General features: G+C 35.1%; 1 pseudogene; it reads right to left on the bottom strand.

Moving 5' to 3' along the window:
* Window positions 1–354: 354 nt before the first annotated feature.
* On the bottom strand, window positions 355–938 carry LOC742599 (zinc finger CCHC domain-containing protein 10-like; annotated as a pseudogene).
* Window positions 939–19,429: the final 18,491 nt, after the last annotated feature.

Below are 19,429 nucleotides of genomic sequence, written 5' to 3'. Positions count from 1 at the left end.
TTAGAAATTCACTGCCAGATATTCTGATGCACCATCCTGAAAATATGTCTGAAACATACCACTAACATATATAACAAGTAACAAAATATGGCGTTTATTTCACAGAAAGAAAAGATAGTTTCATCACACAAACAGATTTGCATATTTCAGCTTTAAGTTCTAGAGATATATTTTAAAGATTAAAAAGAAAAACAAGATTCACCCTTCAAATAAAATAGTCTCTTTATATATATAATTCATTATTAATAGTTTTTATGCTCTTACAATGTAAAACATTTAGAAACTTTTGAATTCTAGAAATTTTCAACAGTTAACCTAGTCGGCCTTAACATATTCTAAATTCCCTTTCGAGAATCACATTAATGTTTTCAGTCCATTGGTCCAATATGGATGGAGAAACTCTTTCTTTTTCTTCCTCTTTGGTGGTTCATCCTTGGAGCTGCTATCTGTGCTGGTGCTGCTGCTACTGGAAGAGCTGGAATCTGAGTCTGAATCAGAGGAGGAGGAAGAGGTTGTGGAGGAGGCTGAGGATGAGGAATTAGAAGAGCTTTCATCAATGTCACTGCCCTCTGAGGAGGATGAGGTAGATATTTCTTCTCTCTCTGATGAAGAATCACTGGCTGAACTGTCACTGCTACTGCTACTGGAACTAATTACACTTTTAGACCATTTTTTCTTGGTCTTTCTACATTGGTTGCTCCAATGCCAATAAACACGAGTGGGGAAGAAAGCTTCGTTGTAATAATAATCTGTTTTCTTTTTCTTTTAAAGTTTTCTTCAGTTCTACTGTCCTTGAGGGCCTATGTAGGTATTTACTTTTTAATGTGCATTCACAAGTCCAATAGCCAAATTCCAAGCATTTCTGACATCTTACATGTTGCTTATTTGCTTCATTACCCTCGTCTCCGGGCTATGAGCCGATGCATGGGAGTCGCCATCTTAGCAAAACAAATTTTTTAAATAATGCTTTTGCTGTCAACTCAGAAATTTTAACCTTCAGTTGAATCTTAAGGAGGAGAATTTCTGGTAAAATGTCAAGATTTCACTTGAAACTTTAGAAGAGAATCACTCTAGAAATAAAAGCGTCTAGAAACAGAAAAGCCACATAAAATCTGGACCATCTCAATCTAGGACTACATTAAAATGATGGACCCATATTCTAAGTGTGTGTGAGGAAATAAAATCACAAAAGTATCTAAGTTCTTTATACATAATGTCCATCATCCATATAGCAGGACCGGATGACTTAAGCAAAATAAAATAGAAGGAAAATAAAAACAGTACCACAGATGATACCGATATCAAAGTGAGAAGACGTAAATGTCAAAATAACTATCATTGATTAATAAAATCAGTAAACATAATAATAAAGGAGTATTTTTCCTAAAGAACTAGAGTCTATAAAAAAGAAGAAATGGCCTTAGGCTTCTAGAAAGGTGCTGAACATCATTAACCTTTAATTATCATTAATGCAAATTACTGAAACGGGAAAGTTCCCTTATTCCCCTTGCAGGGCGTACAACACGTGGATTGCTTGTTTGGTGCCCTACTGCTCAAACCCCTATGGGGAGCATGCAGACAGACAGGTGCAGAGGCCATGAAGACTGTTTTTGGGCTCTGGCCCCATGGCAACATCTAGGACTACGGATGCCCACTTTTAGCTATGCTGTCTGCAGATGGCTTGTGTTAATCAGCTCGATAGACCGTCTGCCTTATTGCAAGGATAGGGGGCCAGTGTGACAGCCTGAGTTTTTGCCCAGAGTACCAGAAGAATCAGATCACATGTGGGCCCAAAGGTTGAGTGCGAAGTTTTATTGAGTGGTGGAGGTGGCTCTCAGTGAAATGGATGGGGAGCCAGAAAGGCGTATGGAGTGGGAAAGTGGTCTTCCCCTGGGGTCAGGCTGCCCAGTGGCTGGACTCTTCTCCAACTTCCACCAGCCGAACTCCCCTTGGCGTCGACATCATTTCACCATCACTGATCTGCTGGTGTCTGCTGGTGTCTACCGATATGTTCCTCTTGACATCCAGCCACTTGTGTCTGTACCTGCTTAAGGTCTCAGGTTTATATGGGCACAGGATCAGGGGTGTGGTGGCCAGATTGATCTTGGAAAATGTAACATTTTGGAGTGAAAACAGGAGTGCCTGTTCTCATTTAGGTCCGTGGGCACAGGCCCAAGGGTGAAGCCCCTGCCAGGGACCCTGGCATGAGATTAATAGTTCTTTTGAGTCTTCCTGTTGATTTATTCAAGAATTCTGAGGCTGAGGTAGAAGGGAGTGTCAACCAGATTCACAGCAATTGCAGATAGGATATCTAAAGTGTAATTTAAATGGTCAAAGACCATTACTAATCTATAAAAGACAGTAGAGACGGTTGTACGTGAAAAATGCCAATTCAAATTTTGCCAGATTTTGTTTCTACTTCCTAATGCATAACTTCAGGGACCTCTATAAAGCTGTTGTTCCAAGTATATTTAGAAGTGCTCATAAACTTCTCTCAAAGGATTAGACATAATTTTGTTCTACCAGGATGAAAACACTAGTTATACAGAGTTCAAATGGACAGTCTGCTGTGGCAGAGGGGATTGAGGAATTCTCAAAAAAAAAATGCTCAGGCTGCTGCATGTAGTAATAATAATAATATCAATAAACAGTAATAATAGCTACAATAATATAATAGCAATAGCAAGAAGAAGGAGGGGAAGGAAAGAGGGGAGAAGGAAACAGAAATGCATCTTCTGTATGAGGCACTCTGCTAAGCCTTTACATTCATTATCTCCTGTTATTCTATATGATAAACTTATGGGAGGAGAAATATTCACCTCTGTTGTTAATGGATCATAACTGGAGACTTAGGAAAATTTAATTATTTGCTTGGGGTCCTACATGTAGTCAATTTCAGACTGGACATTTGAACTGATGCTTATTTGCTATCATAAGCCACTTATTTAGAACATTTTTCCTTATTTCGTATCATACACAATGAAGAGTTTCCAAAAGTGTAGCTGTTTATTCATGCAGTTTTAATGCCAATATTCATAGAGTTTTAGGGATAATAACTTTTTTATGGCATGAAAACTACTACTGCTCCAACAATTAGTTTTCATCTGAAGCTACTTTTTAAAACATTTTTGTAAGTTCTACAAACTGTTGAGGACTTGTGACTTATAGCAGAGAAAGTCGATGTTTCTCTAATATTCTCTCTTTCATTATCATGCTATTAGAATCCTTGATTTAAGTTAGTTTTCTGGGAAGCAGATAAGAAGGTGGAATTATTCATGCAAAAAATACTGAGGGGAAGAGCCTGTGAAGAATAAAATGGAGCGAGATCCTGAGAAGACTGAGAGAGGCTTCAATTGGGGATTCAGTATGACATTTAGGAAATGAGAAAGGGAGGGAAGGAAGAGCTTCAGAGTGCAGCTCAGCAGTAAGAAAAACTTACCAGCATGATCAAAGATGTCTGTTAGAGGCCAGGCGCTGTGGCTCATGCCTGTAATCCCAGCACTTGGGGAGGTCAAGGCAGGTGGATTGCTTGAGGCCAGGAGTTCAAGACCAGTTTGGCCAACATGGTGAAACCCTGTCTTTACTAAGAATACAAAAAAAAAAAAAGCCAGGTGTGGTGGCACACGCCTGTAATCCCAACTACTCAGGAGGCTGAGGCAGGAGGATCGCTTGAACCCAGGAGGTGGAGGTTGGAGTGAGCCGAAATCTCACCACTGCACTCCAGCCTGGGTGACAGGGTGAGATCCCATCTCGAAAACAAACGAACAAAAACCACAACAAAATATATCTGATAGAGAAACTCTCAGGAATGGTGGGCAGGAATGGCTGTCAAAAGTTGGTACAACTACCCAGTTGTCTGTGAATCTACGTATGCTTATATATTACTAAGATTAAGCTAATGAGATAGGTTGTAAAATGATGTGCTCAATACTTATGCTTACCCTTTAACTTCCTCCTCCATCTTTACCTTGCTCCGCATTTACAGTAGCAAGCCATCTTGAGTGATGCTTGGGAGAGTGAATAAAGAGGATAGAAAGAGTCAGAGTCCCCGGATAACTTCCAGAAGTGTCATCACACCAGCCCAGTTAGACGCAAAAAAGAAATGTCTAAACTCATTTTTAAATGCTATTATAGGACTCTTTACACACACAGCTGTGTTTCAACCTTAACTGATAAACCTAATCATATTTAGAGATGATCTATAATTTTGCTGAAGCAGCAATGCTTAGAGTATACCAGAAAAAGAGATTTTTAAAAGTAAGTTAGCCTGTACAAAAATACTGTGACAGTACAAACATGTTTTAACATTGGCCTTGATGTTGCTGTTTTAAGGGAAAGAAAAAGAAAGTTAAATACTTTGTCAAATTGAAACCAATAGGATTTGCTGACATTGTGAAAGAGAAGAAAAATTAATGAAGGATTCAAGATCTTGAAATTGTTGATTGGGTGAATGATGATACCATTAAACCAAACAGGAAGCATGGAGATGGATCAGGACTATTGGGAAGAAAATGATGAGTTTCGTTTTTGTTGAATTAGATTGAATTGCTGATGAAACATTTAAACTTGGTTGTCCCGTGTAAGGGGAAGATTGAATCTGCTCAGCAAGTGAAACAGATTCTTTATGAGCATAATATCTTTTCCTCTAAAACTTTCCTAAATCATTAGAGAAAGTTGTGGGTATAAAATAAAGTCATAATGTAGTATTCAGGCTTCCCATTTGTAATGGATGACAGGTTTTTTTTGTTTTGTTTTTGTTTTACATTTACCACATATGGAAAATATCTTTGGGTTGTACAATGACATTTTGTGTATTCTGTACATTTTCTGGTTTAACCATTATAAATCAAGAGTTAGAGTAAAGGCATAACATTCTTTCTTTCATACTATATCTGTATCCAGAGATGCCTAATTCCTTTACACCTTCTTCTCATCTGCCTCCGTGTTAGAAATTTAGGGAAAATTTTAGGTAAGGCAAAAATTCTATCTTTTCTTTATTTATTATTACTTTTAAAACAATCTATTATAAAACTTTCTAAAAATTAAAAATAATTAATCTTCATCAAATATTATGAATGCTTTTGGTTTAAAAGTCAATTTGTATTTTATGTTACAAAAATAGCATTTACTTTTTTTAATCTTGATTTTATATGACAGAGCTGTGAGATGTGTGATGGTAAATCAGAGTTGTATGATGGTAAATCTCAACATGATTTCAGTTTATATTTATAGATTTAAATTTTTCCACTAGTTAAAAGATATTGAGCACCTGTATTCATTATTTAACCTCCCTCATTTTAGTTATTTTTTTTTTTAATCTTTGTAGTTCTTACTGTCGTGATTTTTTGCCCCAGGTGGAATTAAATAGGAGTAGATCCAGCCATGTCTTTTGGTGATTGATCTAGGGATTTCCTGACATCTCAGAACATATTTAGTAATTACACCACTCAGACCTGAGTATTGCATTATCTCCAACTGCCTGGAATGAAAATAATTTATCCAACTTGCTGCAAGAAATTCATTTTCACCATAAAGTGATCACTTTTCTTCCTAAATTGCATTATCTACTAGTAAAAGTCCAGGGGCCCTTCATCTACAGTCTTTTTCTATTCTGTTCATTTTTATTATCTTTGGCCATTTAATAGCTGAAGGAGAAGGTAAACAATGTTTTGGGCCTGCATTGTTTATCTTACTATCTGTCAGTGCAATAGAGATTTAGATTGTGTAACTTGATACAACAGTGCAAGACAAGTTAAGCAATAGGATTTCAGAATGTCTCCACCGAAGTTATACCTGTCCTACACAATTAAGTTCTCCAAGATACATTTAATTATGAAGTAAAGGCTATGAAAAAAAATACTACAATCCAAAGAAATTAGTTTCCAATCTTATTCTGCTGAATCTTCAATAACCAAATCGACTTTATATATTTCCTCAGATCTTGGTAAAAGAGGAAAACAAACATTACAAATTGACATTGTTTTTCCATTTTAATACTTACATGAGATTAACTTGTGAGGATTTTATTTACACCTCATTGAACAAGTAAAAATAAAATAAATTAGGGATAATAAAATATACACATTAGAGGCACATATTATTCTTTGTACTATAGAAGACATTAAATGTTTAAAAACAAATTCAGCTTAAAAAGTTTAAAGAACTTTTGAGAAACTTTATTTTAGTGCTTATCTAGGAATGCAGATATTGTACATTTTTTATGTAGGTGAATAAGATTAAGACATAACAAATTTAATATGTTGATACATTTTAATTTACCCAACTGCCTTAGATTATAAAAATTAATTAAAGAGATTTCTATGATGTTCTTATATTGTAATGAATTAACTGCTCTTTAAATGTTTCCTCTTTAAATTTTCAATAGAATACTTAGTAGCTTTTAATTTTTACATGTATTATATATTCTCAAGCTGCCATTTCTATTACAAAATGTGTTTGTGCTTGGGAGTATAATATATGATCCAAATAAGAGCTTTCCTTAGTTTTAAAAATAATATGATTAACTTTATGAAAATATATTGACTAGTATCCATTGAAATAGGATATAAATATAAAATGTGATATATATTTCATGAATAATAATGTAAGCATAAAAACATGGTATAATAATATATAATGTTTAACAAATCTTTTTGACTTCATGAATTTCAAATTTTTTTATTATACTTTAAGTTTTAGGGTACATGTGCACAATGTGCAGGTTAGTTACATATGTATACATGTGCCATGTTTTGTGCTGAACCCAGTAACTCGTCATTTAGCATTAGGTATATCTCCAAATGCTATCCCTCCCCCCTCCCCCCACCCCACAACAGACCCCAGTGTGTGATGTTCCCCTTCCTGTGTCCATGTGTTCTCATTGTTCAATTCCCACCTATGAGTAAGAACATGTGGTGTTTTGTTTTTTTCCCTTGGGATAGTTTGCTGAGAATGATGGTTTCCCCCTTCAATCATGATTTATCTACAGCACATTTTTATGTCTATAATGCCAAGACACACAGATATCCCCCAGAGGCTGCAAAAGGCAAGGAAGCGGATTTTCTACTACAGCCTTCAGAAAGAAATACCAACTTGCTGATACTTTAATTTTTGCCCAGTGAGATCCATGTTAGACTTCTGACTCCCAGAATTGTAGGTTGATAAATTTACGTTGTTGTAAGCACTTTTTACAGTAAATTACATTAGCTATAAATGATAAAAAAGGAGACAGTCACTGAAGGATAAAATAGGAAGAAATTTCAGGCAGAGGAATTAAGATATAAAGGGCCTTAGTATATGAAACGACTTGAACTGGACGAAATGTTTTGCAAATCTGCAACTATTTTAAAATACAAAATTGATTTTTAAAATTTCCAATGACAAGACAAGTTTTTATGAATCTTTTAGGGTTTTTACTATGAAGACTCTCTGAGACTTTATTCCTTTTTATAGGCCTCATTTATGTATTTACTCATTTGTTCAAGAATATAGGTATTTTACAAATAAAGACATAGATATCACAAATTTGATTTATAAAATTTCTTATGTTTCTTCTGCTGGAAAATATTTTGAAAACAGGTATTTCTATCCTTTCTTTTGTGGTACATGCATTTGTGACTTTTCTCTTTTTTTTTTACTTTGGGATGAGAATTTTTAAAATATCATTATACTTTAAGTTCTGGGATACATATGCAGAATGTGCAGGTTTGTTACATAGGTATACATGTGCCATAGTGGTTTGCTGTAGCCATCGACCCATCATCTACCTTAGGTATTTCTCCTAATGCAATCCCTCCCCTAGCCCTCCACCCCCTGACAAGCCCTGGTGTGTGATGTTCCCCTCCTTGTGTCCATGTGTTCTCATTGTTCAACCCCCACTTATGAGTGAGAACATGTGGTGTTTGGTTTTCTGTTCCTGTGTTAGCTTGCTGAGAATGATGGTTTCCAGCTTTATGTCACTGCAAAAAAACATGAACTCATCTTTTTTATGGCTGCATAGTATTCCATGGTGTACATGTGCCACATTTTCTTTATCCAGTCTCATTGATGGGCATTTGGATTGGTTCCAAGTCTTTGCTGTTGTGAATAGTGCTGCAGTAAACATATGTATGCATGTGTCTTTATAATAGAATGATTTATAATTCTTTGGGTATATACCCATTAATGGGATTGCTGGGTCAATGAAATTTCTGGTTCTAGATCCTTGAGGAATTGCCACACTATCTTCCATAATGGTTGAACTAATTTACACTCCCACCAACAGTGTAAAAGCATTCCTATTTCTCCACATATTCTCCAGCATCTGTTGTTTCCTGACTTTTTAATGATTCCCATTCTAACTGGTGTGAGATGGTATCTCATTGTGGTTTTGATTTGCAGTTTCTCTAACGACCAGTGATGATGAACTTTTTTTTAAATGTTTGTTGGTCACATAAATGTCTTCTTTTGAGAAGAGTCTGTTCATATCCTTTACCCACTTTTTGATTTTTTTTTTTGTAAATTTGTTTAAGTTTCTTGTATATTCTGGATATTAGCCCTTTGTCAGATGGATAGATTGCAAACATTTTCTCCCATCCTTAAGGTTGCCTGTTCAGTCTGATGATAGTTTCTTTTGCTGTGCAGAAGCTCTTTAATTTAATTAGATCCCATTGGTCAATTCTGGCTTTCATTGCCATTGCTTTTGGTGTTTTAGTCATGAAGTCTTTGCCCATGCCTATGTCCTGAATGGTATTGCCTAGTTTTCTTCTAGGGTTTTTATGGTTTTAGGTTTTATGTTTAAGTCTTTAATCCTTCTTGAGTTACTTTTTGTATAAGGTGCAAGGAAGGGTTCCAGTTACAGTTTTCTGCATACGGCTACCCAGTTTTCCAAACAGCATTAATTAAATAGGGAATCATTCTCCCTGTGCTTGTTTTTGTCAGGTTTGTTAAAGATCAGATGGTTGTAGATGTGTGACGTTATTTCTGAGTCCTCTGTTCTGTTTCATTGGTCTATATTTTTGTTTTGGTATCAGTACCATGCTGTTTTGGTTACTGTAGCCTTGTAGTACAGTTTGAAGTCAGATAGGGTGATACCTCCATCTTTGTTTGTTTGTTTGTTTGTTTGTTTGTTTTTCTAGGATTGTCTTTGCTATGTGGGCTTTTTTTTGGTTCCATATGAAATTTAAAGTAGTTTTTTTTTTTTTCTAATTCTGTGAAGAAATTCAGTGGTGCTTGACAGGGATACCATTGAATCTATAAATTACTTTGGGCAGTATGGAGAGTTTCACAATATTAATTCTTCCTATCCATGAACATGGAATGTTTTTCCATTTGTTTGTGTCCTCTCTTATTTCCTTGAGCAATGGTTTGTAGTTCTCCTTGAAGAGGTCTTTCACATCCCTTTTAAGTTGTATTCCTAGGTATTTTATTCTCTTTGTAGCAATTGTGAATGGGCGTTCACTCATGATTTATCTCTCTGTCTATTACTGGTGTATAGGAGTGCTCGTGATTTCTGTGCATTCATTTCATATCCTGAGACTTTGCTGAAGTTGCTTATCAGGTTAAGGAGATTTTGGGCTGAGAAGATGGGGTTTTCTAAATATGCAATCATGTCATCTGCAAACAGAGACAATTTGACTTCCTCTGTTCCTATTTGAATACCATTTATTTATTTTTCTTGCCTGATTGCCCTGGCCAGAACTTCCAATATTATGTTGAATAGGAGTGGTGAGAGAGTGCATCCTTGTCTTGTACTGGTTTTCAAAGGGAATGCTTTCAGCTTTTGCCCATTCAGTATGATATTGGCTGCAGAACAAAGTGAGAAAGATCTAAAATTGACACCCTAACATCACAATTAAACAAACTAGAGAAGCAAGAGCACACAAATTTAAAAGTTAGCAGAAGACAAGAAATAACAGATCAGAGCAGAACTGAAGGAAATAGAGACATAAAAAATGCTTCAAAACATCAATGAATCCAGGAGCTGTTTTTTTGAGAAGATTAACAAAATAGAGAGGCCACTAGCCCAACTAATAAAGACGAAAAGTGAGAAGAATCAAATAGACACAATAAAAAATGATAAAGGAGCTATCACCACTGATCCTACAGAAATACAAACTACCATCAGAGAATACCATAAACACTTCAATGCAAATAAACTAGAAAATCTAGAATAAAAGGATAAATTCCTGGACACATATACCTTCCCAAGACCAAACCAGAAAGAAGTCAAATCCTGGAATAGACCAATAAGAAGTACTGAAATTGGGGCAGTAATTAATAACCTACCAACCAAAAAAAGCCCAGGACCAGACAGAATCACAGCCGAATTCTTCCAGAAGTTCAAAGAGGAGCTGGTACTGTTCCTTCTGAAACTATTCCAAACAATAGAAAAAGAGTGACTCCTCCGTAACTAATTTTATAAGGCCAGCGTTATCCTGATACCAAAACCTGGCAGAGACACGACAAAAAAAGGAAATTTCAGGCCAATATCCCTGATGAACATCAATGTGAAAGTCCTCAATAAAATACTGGCAAATTGAATCCAGCAGCACATCAAAAAGCTTATCCACCACGATCAAGTTGGCTTCATCACTGGGATGCAAGGTTGGTTCATCACACACAAATCAATAAACATAATCTATCACATAAGCAGAACCAATGAGAAAAATCACATGATTATCTCAATAGATGCAGAAAAGGCCTTCGAAAACATTTAACACCCCTTCATGCTAAAAACTTTCAATAAACTAGGTATTGAGGGAATGTATCTCAAAATAATAAGAGCTATTTATGACAAACCCACAGTGACTTCTCTCTTTGATTCATAGAGTGGCAATTCCAAACATTTCTTTTAAAGTGTGGAATAAAGATGTCTGCCATGATGTGTCAGTGTAACCTGAATGTTACATCCCTGGGATAAATGACTTTACTTCTTCTATTAGTGCCAAGATAATTGACAACAATATTAATTGTCACAGTTATGCAAAAATAAGTTTACACTTCATTTTTGGGACATTGAGAGATGGAAAAGACTAAGGACTTGGAATATCAGGAGGTGGAAAGATAGATTACCATTTATAAAGGCTCTCCATTTCAAGTTCAAGGAATCATTGTCACATGACAAATGACTTAGAGTTTGGTTTTATAAGGCAAGGATTTTCAAGAACATCTCAAAACAGATATCTTGAGGTAACTCAGAAGCTTTTTAACACTGAGAAGCTGTGAAGAGGAATTGAAGCGAATGGAGGACATTGAAGTGTTATGTAATATTAGGGTGAAAAGTGGAGAGTATGCCATCAGAAGAAACAACATAGAAAGCTGAGACTGGAATATGGGGTGGAGGCAGAGCACATAAGACTGATCTTTTACATTTTATACAGTGCAATACTAATGCCTAATTTAATAATTATGTGAACGTATGACTTACATTTAAAAATTATTGTTAAAACTTTACTTTTTAAGTGTATTTACATGTCTAGCTATTTTTATCCCCTGAAACTGAAACTTCATTGAAAGGATATCATTGATATTGCCAAAAGAAAATATAAGAAAATATAATATTTTTCATGTTTGATATATGTGAAGTTGATTTAAAATAGCTGGTGTGGCTGTTTGTACACATATACTAACATGTACTAATTGAACGGCATTTTCTTTAAAATAATTTCCTGACAGCACCATTTTTCTGTGTGACGGCAAAGAGCACTTATGGCTGTTTCCTTTCTCTCTACTTTTCCTTGGTGTCACACTTTGGTCTTGCTTCCCATTTCTTGTTCTTACATTGCATTAATTTGTTTCTGTTTATTCTTATATTCTCCCTGAGATGTCAATAATGATATGGTCCTACCAAATCAGCTTGACATAGACAAAACAAATATAACCAGCTGTTGTCATCATGTCTCTCTGCTGTGCACTTTTTAAGCTGAACTGCCTAGAAAAATTACTTGTAAACTTCCCCAACTGCTTTACAATAAAACAAGAATTATCCTTATATAATAGAGAGAGAGCAAAGTTTCACACAGCACAAAATGTTGTTAGAGTCCATATCAAAACAGTGAATAATTAAGGTGCATATCTAATGTAAATTGCAAAATATATTTATACTATCAGCATCTTCATGTATCAGTCAATTTTTACACTGCTTATAAAGACATACCTGACACTGGGTTATTTATGAAGAAAAAAAGTTTAATGGACTCACAGTTCCATGTGGCTGCGGATGCCTCACCTTCATGGAGGAAAGTGAAACGCACATTTTACACGGTGGCAGACAAGAGAATGAGAACCAAGCAAAAGGGGTTTCCCCTTAAAAAACCATTCTATCTTGTGAGACTTATTTACTACCAGGAGAACAGTATGGGGGAAACTGCCCCCAAGACTCAGTTACCTCCCACTGGGTCCCTCTCACAATATGTGGGAATTATGGGAGCTACAATTCAAGATGAAATTTGGATGAGGATACAGCCAAACCCTATAACTCCATAACTTCAGGAATTATAGAATCAATCCAATTGAAATTAAACATGCCTAGTTTTCTATTTGTTTTTCTGAAGACTGTTAAAACCCAGATACACTGAAGGGTTCTTGGAGGCAGTTAACGGCAAGTGAAGAAAAGCTCTCCTCACTGTAATTCAGTGTCACTAGTTTGTCTACTCTGGCAGTCGGACTAGGGAGCACAGTGTTTCACAGCAGGTGGGACTTTTAATGCTCAGTCAGCTAGTGACAGTGGGTAGACCTGCAAAAGCAGCCCCTTGGAGGTATATTTAATGTGACACAAGATTTGGTTGAGAGACCTGTAACCGTTAGAGACGAAGGTTATAAAAGTCAATTCATAGAGTGAAATCAAAATGAGTCGGAATAATGGGCTGAAGCAGTCACATTGAAATGTATTTTCACTTTTCCAATTTTCTTTATGTTTCTAAACTTATAATCTTACTCTCTCTATTACACATGTACTTTTATCTATCACTTTTCTTCCAAGGAATTTAGAATGCCAGATCATCAATCATCCAAACAGACTTAGAAGACACAAAAAGTTATTGCTATTCCCCTTTTTCAGATAAAAAAAGAAAATTGAAGGGGCAGCTAAATAATTTTTCCCCTAGATCACTCCAAGAAGTCACTGGCAAAATCAAGAGGGATTTCAAGGTCTTTTGTGACCCATATCCACAAGTATAAGATGAAAGTGTGAGATAATAACACGAACAGAATTCAAATAAGCTATCAATGAAGTTCAAATTTCTCTTGCTCTTCTGCTGGGAATAAACAAAAAACAGATTTTGTTTATCAACGTGTGTTCATTTTGTGTTTATATGAATAATGTTCTTGAAATAGAAGGTGCTATAAAGAAGTATATATGTTCATATATATACCTATATGTTTTGACATAATTATACTTTTGTTTTTTTCTCAAATATGCTATTTTCCCCCACATATTTCCATTCTAAATCCTTTTTTGAATATTCACTATACTATGTTCAGAATTCAGTTGTAAAATTCTGTTATATCTAATATTCTATTTTACTGATTATAAAATTACAGGACAATTTTACAATATTGGGAAATATACAAAGGCTCAGTATGTGAGTCTACAGATACTGCTGCCTTTGAAATGAAGTGACCCTTTTTCCTATTTATCTATGTATTTTCTTACAAAATTAAATTATTGGACTTCAGGATTCAGAGGAAAGGTTTAAAGCTCTCATGAGTGTTACTGTCAGGTTTATTAAGAAAGATGCTTCTTATTGCAAATTATAAATTACCTTTCTCTTGAAGACATGAGAAAACTGACATTATAAGGCTGACAACTAATCCTAAACCTGAAGAGAGACAGGCATTATCTGGGAGAAAAAAGATTCCATCATTTGCTTTCTTCAGGCAAATGCTGTGGAACCCCATATAAGCGTAAAATGATTCAGCTAGAAGTGTTTAACAAATTGCCAAAGGATAAGTGTGGAATAGTGAACCAATGTGAAGACTCTAGTTTCTGCAGACATATGGGAGTTGTATGTCTGCAGAAGCCAGGATCTTCACACTGGTACACTATTCAACACTTGTTACATTATTACACTGAGAAGTTTTTTGCAGGTTTTCCCAGTATGATTACCACCGGGTGCTCCCAGATTAGATAAGGAGACATTCATTAGCCAGAAAGAAAACAGTTTTGTTTCAACTTGTATATCTTCAAAGAGATAATATGCTTCAGAAATGAAATGAATGAAGATGAAATATAATATTTTAATTTTACTTTTAATTTCTCTAAAATAAACATTTTTCATAAAAAGTTGTAGAAATATAGTATGTTCATAACATGAAAACTTGAAAGTTTTGACTGTAATGACACATAGAAGGGGATGGATTTATTGGGAATATTATGGTACAAGTCTACTATTCTATAAATAAAACCATATAGTATTATTTAAGGGTGGATTCAGATTATTTCAAAATATAAGTTGAAAACCCAAGACGAACACTTAAAGAAATTTTTTTAAAAGATGGATATATTGTCCTAGTTAAAGAGGGTAATGACATGATGGTCAGGTTTCAAGAAGCCATAATAATCTTAATTATGTATATAATATACACTAATACATCAAACTATATGAGGTAAAAATAAACAGATTTGAACAGAGAAATATCCACAATTATAATTGGAAACTTTAACACTACTGTCCCAGAAATTGATAAGCCCATTAGGCAGAATGTCAATACAGATATAGATAACCTGAAAAACACTATCAGCCAACTTGACATGATTGACATTTGCAGAACATTTTACCCAACAACAAATGAATATACATTCTTCTCCTATGCACATGCAGCATTTATAAAGAAAGATCATCTTCTGGCTGCAACACAAACCTTAGCAAGCTTAAAATAATGCAAATCATATAGTGCATATTTTTAAAAGATAATATAATTAAACCTTGTTGACCAAAGTGACAGACGAAAGCAGGAGTCTTAATCAAAGGAGGTTATTATGCCAAGCTTGAGGATGTGCACCCAGGAATAACATGAGCTTTCCAGATATGTGTCCTCAAGCTCAGCATAATAAATTTCACTTGATTTAGATACCTGCTATGGTTTCTCATTTGGATTGACATTATTGTCATCCCAGATGAGACCCCTGAGTGGGGTCTAGCTTTCCTGAAACACAGTAAATCTCTGCTCAGTGCTCAGTACCAAATGAGAGACTTTCTTCATTTGATTACGCTGTATAACCTACCAAGGATCAAGGGCTTCTCCTTGCTAAGGTCTCCATCTCCCAATCTTTGGTTTAGATCTCAAAATTTGATTGCCATGAATACCCCATGGAAATTTGTTGGCTTCCAATAAAGAGAGACAGTCTCCCACTTCTATGAGGACAGACAGCAATCTTCAGCTCATTAACTTCATCTCTAAGTAAGGAGTTGGGTTGGAGTATTATCTTAAGTTTGTTTGCTGAATTTTTGCCAGTCCTAACTTCTTTTTCTTCTGCAATTGCTTTTTCTTGTTTGGTTGCTTGGTTTTGGTTTTCCTTCTTCTGGATTTGACCAACTTTTAATGACCTATAGTGTATGAATGTGGAATTTCCACTCCAAAGACAAAAGAGAACTTACTTCCAGGGCATTCTCAGGCAGTGGATAATCTCATGAGGGTGTCTGAGAGGAAGCTCCTGCAATGTGTAGTAACCCTAGCCAGATTCCATTCTTGGAAGAACAGATGAGTCTGTTTTCCATTATTTTATCTACTTTGCTAAAAAACTAGGACAATATTGCAGAATGTCAGCAGATAACTATTAAAAAAACAAAAATCACACATTATTAAATTCAAATTTCCAAAACGGTTTCTGTGATAAATTAGGCATTCTTGTCAAACGTCATATGACTAAGTGAGCTATGACCAAAACTAGTGACCTGGACTACTTAGCTGACCAGTTGTCCTGTATAATGGTATGAAAGGAAAAGCAAAAGACTGCTGAAGTTATGAAGCAAAAGACAGCTGTTACAATTGCAACAGCTGACCTCTTGAAACTTCCAGGCCAATAAGAAAATTAGGTCCACTGGCCCTGGGAGTTTTCTCCTGCAAGAAACCAGGGCATTTTGAAATAAACTGCAAGAAACTGAAAAGGAAACAGGTTGATAAGCTCAAATTAAACTAGGGCTTCTCTGAGGAAATAAGTGGTTTTCATGTCTCCCAATACTCTGCTTTAACCACTTTGGAGAAATTAACAAAATAACAAATAATAACTCTCATCAGCCCTTATAGTCAAGGGAACTATTCTATCAGTTATAAATCCCACCTTATCTGAAAAGCCTGTTCCTCAGAATAATCAAAGGTTAATACAGTGGGTCCACCTAATAAACCTATTCTTTGCTTTAAATCGAAACCTTTGCCCTACTGGTCCATTGAGTCTGGCCTTCCTCCTACGGGCTATGAATGTGATACCCTCAGCTAATCCCATGTATTCCTGATATGCCCCAAAAGCCCCAGTTAACCTTCTGGGTCAATATTTCCTCATTATCCATAATACTCACGTCTATTTTTCCCCAAAGGGGAAAATATTTTTAGAACTCAAACAATGGGATTGGGGGAAGCAAAGAAGAAATATCACCCTGATAATATGCCACATGTTGGCATTAGTGGCACAAGATGCCCTCATGTGATTGGGAAAATAAATGGAAAAACAATAATGCAATAAAGAGAAGAAGAGTATAAGAATCCTTTTAAGCTCTCTATTTTTTCTGTTAACCCCAAATATTGAGCAGTTAGTTGAAGCTGCTCCTTCCTGGGTATGATCTACCCCAGTTGTGAAGATAACCCACTCTGCCATTTTAATACCTTAAAATGAAAAGAAAGCTACCAGGAAGTTATCAAGATACGTGGCGGCATACACGTCTGAGATATTGTTCTCAGACATGGGGAATATGCTAATAGAGATATGATAAAAAAAATCTGTCAGCCACAATAGGACAGATTGCTTAAGATACTCCAAAGAGCATTGCAGTACAACAAATGTCTCTGAATTCCTTGGATCAAATAGTGCTGAATAAAAGAATTGCTGTAGACTTTCTCCTAACCAAACCAGCAAGTATCTGTGCAGTAGATCACACCATCAGCTTCACTCACATCACCATTTCAGGTGAACTAGAGACTTATATTGAAATAATTACCAAGTGAGCTAAGTGGTTACAAGAGATACAAAATATTCAACTTTTTAATGTGCTGTACTCTTGTCTTTCTATGAAAGTGGAAAATTTCTTTTAGTCTGCAACTCAAACCTTTGTTATAATCATAGCCTGTATCCCACTTATCTGATTATCAATGAAATTGCTTATGTTATAAATAACCAACTGCTATATGTCATCTACTAAAACCAAAATTATGGTCGCACAGAGTACAGAATAGATAGATAGACTGAACCCATTAGCCTAGCTGCAGTTCCATTTTATACTTCTAGAAAGCCCAATTTGTCTCAGGCCTAGATTAATCTCATTATCATTCACCTTTTTGCCTCCGACATGAGACATGACTTTCCAGGAATGAGCCTTTTCAGAACCAAGGGCCAAAAAGGACTTTTAAGTGTGATCATCTATGTTCTTTAAAGAGAAATCTCAGTCTAAAGGAGAAAATATGAAAATAAGTGAACAGAAAAACTGATCAGCACAGGCCCCTTCTAAATTTCTGTTCTGACCCAGGAATGTGTGTTCATGTTAAAACCCATAGAATATATAACACCAAAAGTAAACCCAAATGCAAGCTATGAACTTAGGAAAATAATGATATGTCAGTGTAGGTTCACTGACTATAAAAATGTACTACTCAGGTGCAGGATATTGACAGTGGGGGAGGCTGTACATGTGTGGAGGCAAGAAGTATATGATAACTTTCTGTATTTTTGCATAATTTTGGTGTAAACATAAAATACTCTAAAAATAAAGGTATTATATATAATATATATAACAATATATAATATATATATAACTTAATAATATATACAATATATAAAATATATATAATATAACCCACAAACATACTTGTGTGTGTGTGCATGTGTGTGTGTGGATCTGTGTGTATACACCATTTTATATATCCATTCATGTATGCATGGACACTTAGGTGGATCCCATATCTTGGCTATTGTGAATAATGGTGCAGTGAACATGGAAATGCAGATTATCTTTTCAGCATACTCATTTTATTTCCTCTGGATTCATATCCAATAGTAGAATTCCTGGATTATACGGTAGCTACATTTTTAAGTTTTTGAGGAACACCCATACTATTTTTCATAATGGCTGTATTAATTTACATTCCCATGAATAGTGCTCAAGCTTTCTCTTTTCTCCACATCCTCACCAAGACATGTTTTCTTTCATGTTTTGGACGATAGCCATTCTAACAGGTGTGAAATGATATCTCATTGTGGTTTTAATTTGCATTTTTCTGATTAGTGGTTTGAAGCATTGGTTTATATACTCATTGGCCATTTGTATATCTTCTTTAGAGGAATTTCTATTCAGGTGCTTTGAGAAATTTGTAATGGGGTTATTTGTTTTCTTAGCATCAAGTTGCTTGGGTTCCTTATATATTTTGGATATTAACTCCTTATCAGATACATGGTTTGCAAATATTTTTTTTCTTATTCCACAGGGTGTATCTTCACTTTGTTAATTATCAAAAAATGACAATTCTGTAATTTGCAAAAAAATGAATGAACTCGAAGGATATTATGTTAAGTGAAATCAACCAGGCACAGAAAGACAACTACTGCATGGTCTTATGTATATGTGGAATATCAAAAGGTGAACTTACAGACATAGAAAGTAAAATGGTGGTTACTGGGAGCTAGGACAAAGGGAGGAGTGGTGAGATTTTGGTTAAAGAATACAAGATTTTACTTAGAGTAATAAGTTGAAGAGATCTATTTACAACATGGCGACTACAACTAATAACAATGTATTGCACTCTCAAAAATTACCAAGAGAGTAGATTTTAAGTATTTTCACCATTAAAAAATGTTTGAAGTAAGGAATGTGTTAATTAACTCTAGTTATTGCACAATGTATACATATTTTGAAATATGTATTACACAATAAATATGTGTAATTTTTATTTGTCTATTAAGATTTAATTAAAAATAAAATGCAAAACAATATATTTATTATAGTACTTCAAAAATAGAATATTTAGATATAAATCTACAAACATTTGTGCATAATCTGTATATTGAGAACTACAAAACATTAAGGTAAAATATCAATGCAAATCTAAGTAAATGGAGAGATATGGCATACTTGTAGATAGGAAGACTCCATATTTTTAAGATGTTCCCAATTGCATCTATAAATTCCATGCAGTACAAATATAAACCCCAGCAAGCTCTTTTTGTATCACCATTCACAACAAGTGGATTCTAAAATGTATACGGAAAGGCAAAGAAACTAGAATTTCCAAAACTATTCTGAAA

The sequence above is a fragment of the Pan troglodytes genome, chromosome 4 (genome assembly GCF_028858775.2).
Source record: "Pan troglodytes isolate AG18354 chromosome 4, NHGRI_mPanTro3-v2.0_pri, whole genome shotgun sequence".
Taxonomy (NCBI): Eukaryota; Metazoa; Chordata; class Mammalia; order Primates; family Hominidae; genus Pan; species Pan troglodytes.
The sequence above is the reverse complement of the archived record's forward strand: the minus strand, read 5'-3'. Positions and strand labels throughout refer to the sequence as shown.